Source organism: Coccinella septempunctata, chromosome 8 (assembly GCF_907165205.1).
Source record: "Coccinella septempunctata chromosome 8, icCocSept1.1, whole genome shotgun sequence".
Lineage (NCBI taxonomy): Eukaryota > Metazoa > Arthropoda > Insecta > Coleoptera > Coccinellidae > Coccinella > Coccinella septempunctata.
The window spans coordinates 19,800,672-19,807,684 of NC_058196.1; the positions used below are offsets into that span (position 1 = coordinate 19,800,672).

Consider the following 7,013-nt stretch of genomic DNA (forward strand, 5'->3'; position numbering starts at 1 on the left):
CTATACGGAAGAAAATTTACGACATACACGGATCATAAACCTTAAAGGAACCGAATTCACGCTTAATGAGATGGCGTATTAAATTGGAAGAATATGATTATGAAATCAAATAATAGGTTCAAATAATAATGCTGATGCCCTTAGTAGAATTGTTTTGAACTCAACCTGAATAGGGTCCGTTTTTTGGTTTTTTTTTTTGGGTAGTGGCAGGACATTTTGGCTGACAGTCCTGAAAAAGGAATAATCGGCCTTTCCCAGTCCACAGATTATAAGTAGAATAATAAGTAGGTCCGGTAATAATGAGTCATGAGGGAACTATGACCGGTATAAGGGTTTCTTAATTTTTTTTTTTTGCGTCAGATGGGCGCTAGGGCTGAGTAATTTCCGGAGAAACCCTTAGTCATTATATAGAAGTCAGTTTATTTTCATTCAGATTGAAATAATTTAGGTAGCGGTCTTTGCTCTATTTCAAGAATATTTTGGCAGAAATGTTGTAAAATAGACGTATTTTGAGTTAAGCTGGACCTAAAGTCATTATGAGGGGATAGATTTCATAGAAGCAATGTACAATATGTTTCTGTTAGGAGATTCATATTGGAAGTTAAATTAACGATAAGAGGGTAATTTTGATTTGCTTACTAATGATATTGAGTATTAATGAAGTACATATATCGGAAGGAGATAAATTGTCTGATAGAAATAATCCTGGTCGGAAAAGGATTATGAAGAAGCGTTGTGGTCGCCCTTCAATGTGAGCACAACGTTCTGCATGCCATTTAAGATAAGATTTGAGTTTCGCTGAAATATCTATGATAAGTCTTTTATGATGATTGTTTTTACCATGATTGTATTGCATGCTCATGGGAGATTGTTCTTGAGAGTCGTTTTTGTATGATTTTTGCATGTGCTTTTTGTTGTTGTTATTTCTTGTAATTCGTCGAAAGGTTGGTTTGTTTCTTTTTATCCAAAACAAGGAATCTTTGAAGGCATCCCAGGGCAGGTTTTGAACTAGAAGGCGATAATCATCAGGTCATCATCAGTGGAATAACCTCTGAATGGTGGTTGACCTTAGTTACCAGGTGGCGACGACGATAGTGAACCAAAGTGCGGCTAATAGACCGGAAATTACGGAAATTTTATTCGCAATGTTGAGAAACTTCAAGAACTCGAAAAGGTTTGCGCCAATCAACTAGAGCACTGATTCCCAAAGTGGTCCAGGTGGACCCCCAGGGGTCCATGGAAGACTCGATGGGGGTTCACGTTGGCGTGACAAAAAAATGGGGGTTCGCAGTTCGTAAGCTGGGGTCCACGAAAATTTATCTGGTTTCGATAGTGAAGAACTGAAATGTTGGTTTGATTTCACCTATCAACGTAGGCAGATAATATTTTGAGAAGTTCACCGACTGTTACTTGTAAATCTTTCATATTCCATATTCAGTACAACGTGTCGAGACTTGAAAAGGGCCGCCGCTGCCGTCTGCAGCGCTTGGTTGGAAATGCAAATACGAAATACGACTTGTGGTGTGCAAGCTTTCAATCTTGCACGGACTTGTTGGATTCTTCACTAATATAAATACGAATGCCAAGAATCAACGTTACTCATTTGTTTCCGGAATTTCGAACAGAAAAGTTAAGTGAATCGATTTTAGTGTTTGCCAGTGTCGGAAAAAGTAAGTACCTACATACTAATTTGGCTATTTGTTATGGGTATACAATTTTTTTCGAATTTACAGAAATACATAAATCCAAATAGAATCAATGGATATTCCACTTTACATCAATCGGTTCTGCTATTTTCTTAAAAGTTTATTATGGATCTTAGCAATTTATTGCTATCAATTATTAGAATCAGTTTGCTGCCGGTACTTTTTTTATTTCATTGCAATAATTATTCAATCAAATTCTGTTGAAATAATCATATTCTGTTGAAGAAAACCGTCTTAAAGAAGACTAAAACAGAGCCTTTTCATTTACAGGTACGTAACTGATACGCAACATGGCTGAATCTAAGAAAAAATGTCGACGGTACAGTGTTGATTATTTAAAATTTGGTTTTCTTCCATCAAAGGCAGATAAGCGATTGCCCATATGCCTTTTATGCAACAAACTTTTGAGCAATGACTCTATGAAACCATCGAAGCTCGAAGATCATCTAAGAAGGTGTCATCTCGATAAAGTAGGTAAAGATTTGAAATATTTTCAAACATTGAAGGAAAAATATGAAAAGAGACCCACTGTGCAAAGCATGTTCGTTTCAACGTCTGAAAGTAACGAGGATGGCTTGCGGGCATCTTACAATATTTCATTGCTTATAGCGAAATCTGGAAAACCGCACACCATCGGAGAACAATTAATTTTACCCGTTGTTGAAGAGGTTTTGAAAACTGTTCTGCACAAATCTCCATTTGACATACTCAAAAGAATTCCTTTGAGTAACAACACTGTACAAAGACGTATTGATGAAATGAGCTCTGATATTGAAAGTTTCTTGTGTAATTATCTGCAAACAACTCATTTTTCTATACAATTGGACGAGTCAACTCTATCTGGTAATGAAGCATTACTATTGGCTCATGTTCGATTTGTTATGGACGAAGAAATGCATGAAGAGCTACTCTTCGCGAAAAAATTGGAGACGGACACTAAAGGTGAATCAATATTCAATATCCTGAGTGATTTTTTTAGGGAAAAATCGACACCATTCACAAACGTTATTTCGGTGGCAACAGATGGAGCTCCTGCCATGGTCGGGCGATATCGTGGGTTTATAAGCCATCTTAAAAGAATTGTACCAGAGGTAATTGCAATTCACTGTGTCATCCACCGACAACACCTCGTAGCAAAAAATTTGTGTGGCAGATTGCACCAATCGCTTCAATTTGTGATTAATGCAGTTAACAAAATAAGAAGCAATGCATTGAATACGCGTTTATTTGCACAATTGTGCGATGAAAATGATGAAGATTTTCGACGATTGCTCTTACATACTGAAGTACGCTGGTTATCGAAAGGTGCATGTTTAACAAGATTTTACTTACTTTTTGAATCTGTTCTAGAGTTTTTGGATAGTAAAGATTCAGATTTAAAAAAAAACCTGATCAATTCGAAAGCAGACATCGCGTATTTGACAGATTTGTTCAAAAAATTCAATGACCTCAACTTACAATTACAAGGGGATAGCCTCAATTTAATAAAAACAAAGGGTGCAGTCTCAGCTTTTCTTGGAAAATTGAAATTTATGAAGCAAAATATTAGTCGGCGGGAATTTTCTCAAACTTGTCACAGGTAGAACGCCTTGATGATGATATTCAGACATACGTTCAACATTTAATTGCCCTGCATGATGACTTTAAAATCAGATTTGAAGATATCTTGACAATGGAAATACCACCATGGATCATAAATCCATTTGATGAAACGGAAGTGGGGATTGTGATATTACAAGAGGAGCTACTTGAACTCAGCACTAATGAGGAACTGAAGGTTAAATTTAAAAGAGGATATCAAGCATTTTGGCTGCAGTCAGAAATACCCGAAAAATATCCTGGACTGTGGGGAATTGCGAGAAAGCTTCTGATAGCCTTTCCCTCGTCATATCTTGTCGAAAAAAGCTTCAGTGTCGTCACAAATCTTTTAACAAAAAAACGGAGCAGATTAAATATCACAGAACGGGGAGATTTGCGGTTATTCCTAACAAAACTGAAGCCAAATATTGATAATTTGCTGTCAATCCATCAAGTACATCCCTCCCATTAAAATTATGAGTTTTTTGTCATTATAGTTATATTACGTTATTAATGTTTGATTTTATTTATATTGTTATCATATTACATTATAATATTATTTGTAATAATTACATATTTGAATATTGAAGCAAATATACTATTTTTTTATCCTTACCATCTGCGAATGGGGAGTTTTCTAAATAAAATAAACTGCCACTGCCAGTGGATGACGAAAAAGAAAAGTTGGATGGAATTACTATTTTGATTGGCCAACTTTTCTTTTCTTACAACCACTCACCATAAATCAATTAATTAACCAATTATTCTCAGATTTTTTTCGAAATTCGTGATTGGAACGCAGCTTTAACGCAAATTTCTTTTGTTTGATTTAATCTTCACTTTTTTGTTTTGAATTTTGGGAATATGGTAGAAATGTAGGCAGGGGGTCCATCGAAACTAGCAAAATTTTGAAAGTGGTCCATGAGAGAAAAAAGTTTGGGAACCTCTGAACTAGAGAGTTCGGGAATTTTGCGTAAGAATGAGTCTGGGTCCGTAAATAAGCCTCGAAATTCATGACCCTGAGATGGTAATTGTCATTATTAGAACGACGATGGAAGCTTAGAAGGAAGGTTCTTCGAGAGATGCGAATAGAAGGTATCCAGAAGATAATTCGATAAGGGACGATGGGGCATTAACTGTCCACTATATACCTTGGAGATTAAGAAGGAATGGAGTAAGCTTAGTGTACTGCGAGTAATCCCATACATCACTCAGTAGAGAGTTTACCAAGGGGAGTAAGTGCGAGCAAATCCAACTTCGAAAGTACGATGCCAAAAACGTTGAAGAAGAACCATCTCCAGGGTTACATCCATTTTACCCATAGTGATACCACACTGGATTGAAAAACATAGCCGGTAAACGATGTGCCGAGTAATGTGCCGCGTCAAGAAATTTTGAACTGAGCAGAAGAGTGTATGCCCAAATGATTATACGAAATGGACATTAGCACGGGTTGAACAGTGGCGTTTCGTGTAAAGAAACTTTTTCCACCTGAGGTAACTTTTGGTTTTTCCACCTGAAGAGTTCTTCCATATGATTTCGAGGATATCTGTGGTTGTTTGAGAATGATCGCGATAGTGAATTTGAAATCCGATAAGTGGACCTTAAAGACTCCATGCTGGAGAAGTGAAGAGGTGGACTCCAAGAACTTCATTGATGAACTTTGAATTTTGCTGTTTTGACATATCATGTTTTCAAATCCTAATGATACAAATGTTTGATTTTGATTGATTTTGTTTATGTTGAGTAGATAAGTTCCATAGTTGTAAAGGAAATTTTTTTTGCTTGTGAATTATGCTTAAATGCTTGGCACATTTAGTATAGGATGTTTGAGCCTTTTGGTTGGGAGACGATGGACTAGTGGACAAGTGAAAGCCATGATAGGAATAGGGAAAAGTTATGGCATCCAATGCCAAAACTTTTTTTAAGGGGGGAGTATTGTAATAAATAGGAATATTGACGAGATATATATGCTTATAGAATATTGGGCAAGGAAATTCTTTCTCGGGATCTCAGCGTCCCAGATAATTAATTGCATGAGAATAAAGGTTTTGATGACAAGCGTATGAATGATATTTTTCCAGTAAGAAGATAAGTGTCGAAGAAGTAGAGTTTCATGTCGGACTTGACGCTGATTTTAAGTTAAAAGGAAAACGGTTTAGTTTAGACAATAACTCGCCCATAAGAGCTTATATATCAATTCAATATTCGAAGATAATTGATTCGGCGTTGTAAGAATTAGCAGGCTCTTGAGTTTTAACCGGCTAATTCAATTAGTTCAGAAAAATGCAAGGTTAGCGCGTCGTGGAATAATCGGGGAAACACCCACGAGATGTGGAGAGGAAATTTGGGCTTTTGGTCTAAGAAGGGAAATGATAAAAAGGAACCAAAAAAAGGAAGGCAGTCAGTGGGAAGTTGGTCGAAGGAAATATACGTCGGGAAGACGGAAGTAGAATCTGGGATTCGAATAGAGTAGATTTGGAAGTCCGAAAGTAGGTTCGGCAGCCCGAGAAATTTAGAAGTATTTTTCGGAGTTAGGTCTCAAAAAGGGAGACGGGTACAAGCTATTCGGGGAATAGTGTAAGAGATTTAGTACCGTGGTTAAAGTCAGTCAGGGCGTAATAATTGTTTTTATTTGTGGTGTAGATCGGATATAGGATTTTAGGGATTTTGGATAGAGTCGAAACGCAGAGCGTTAATCGTTGACGACGGTAAAGTGCGGGAAGTGCGGTTGAGTGTAAAGAATTCGCCGTTCTGTGCGAGGAAAGTCTGGTGATCGAAAAGTTCACCAGCAACCCCAGGCGAACGACGGTCGCTGGTCGCAGAAAAAGGAAGAAGGTTCCAATTTTTGTTTGTCCAGAGTCCTGAAAGCTCCTCTGAAATTCATTTGATTTTTGATTATATTTTTATTGTTGTTGTGCAACTGGAGAAAAGAGAATTTTTAATCCAAGATTTTGTTGATGAAATTTTAATGATAATTGCATTGCGCACTTTGCATGTGTGAAAGAAATTGAGATTTTATTGTGGTCGATATCGACCAAATACGTGCTTGTATTCAAATTGCTGCAATAGATTTATTCGTTAAATTTAACAGATTTTCATTTAAATTTTCTCCCCAGAAAATATAGAAAAACATCAAAGACCTGTCCTTCGCGCGACGGGCCGAATCCACCATTTTTGCCCTTAAAGGGGCCTTCAATTTTGTGTAGTTAACATCTAAAAAAATAATCACCCCTGTTCAGTGGAAAGCCGCTCTTCCATTGATTCCAGATAAGGGGTGTTTTATTTCAATAGCATGGGAGAGAAAGACCGGGGAAAAAGTACATCGGAAAAAGTTAGTCAGTCAGTCCGAGGAAAGTGATCAAAAAGAATACCCCTTTAAGTCGGTCCGGGGACTGTAAAATATCGAAAAATATACCCCTTCGAGTCGGTACGGATAAGTAGAGAAATTATAAGTCATTGTAGAGTCAGTCATTAAGGAAAGAGAAAAAGGACTTAGAATAAATAGGTTTTCACGAAGTAAGAGAAAAGTCTAGGTAGATCACGGAATAGAATCGGAGACTCGGTCGGCTCATAGATATTTGGAAAAGTTCAGTGTAAAGAAAAGTCCAGTCCTTTGTTTTGTTGGTTTTGTTGAAGTAGGAACGGAATATCGGGAATTAGGTAGTTGAAGAAATTTGGAAATAATTTGAAGTTAAAGTCAGTTTATCGGAAATCAGTAGAGTAGCC

At 37.0% G+C, this 7,013-nt stretch overlaps 1 pseudogene; it reads left to right on the forward strand.

Annotated features, from left to right (window-relative positions):
* Positions 1-1,190: 1,190 nt before the first annotated feature.
* LOC123318666 lies at positions 1,191-4,243 on the forward strand (annotated as a pseudogene).
* The last annotated feature ends 2,770 nt before the right edge of the window (positions 4,244-7,013 follow it).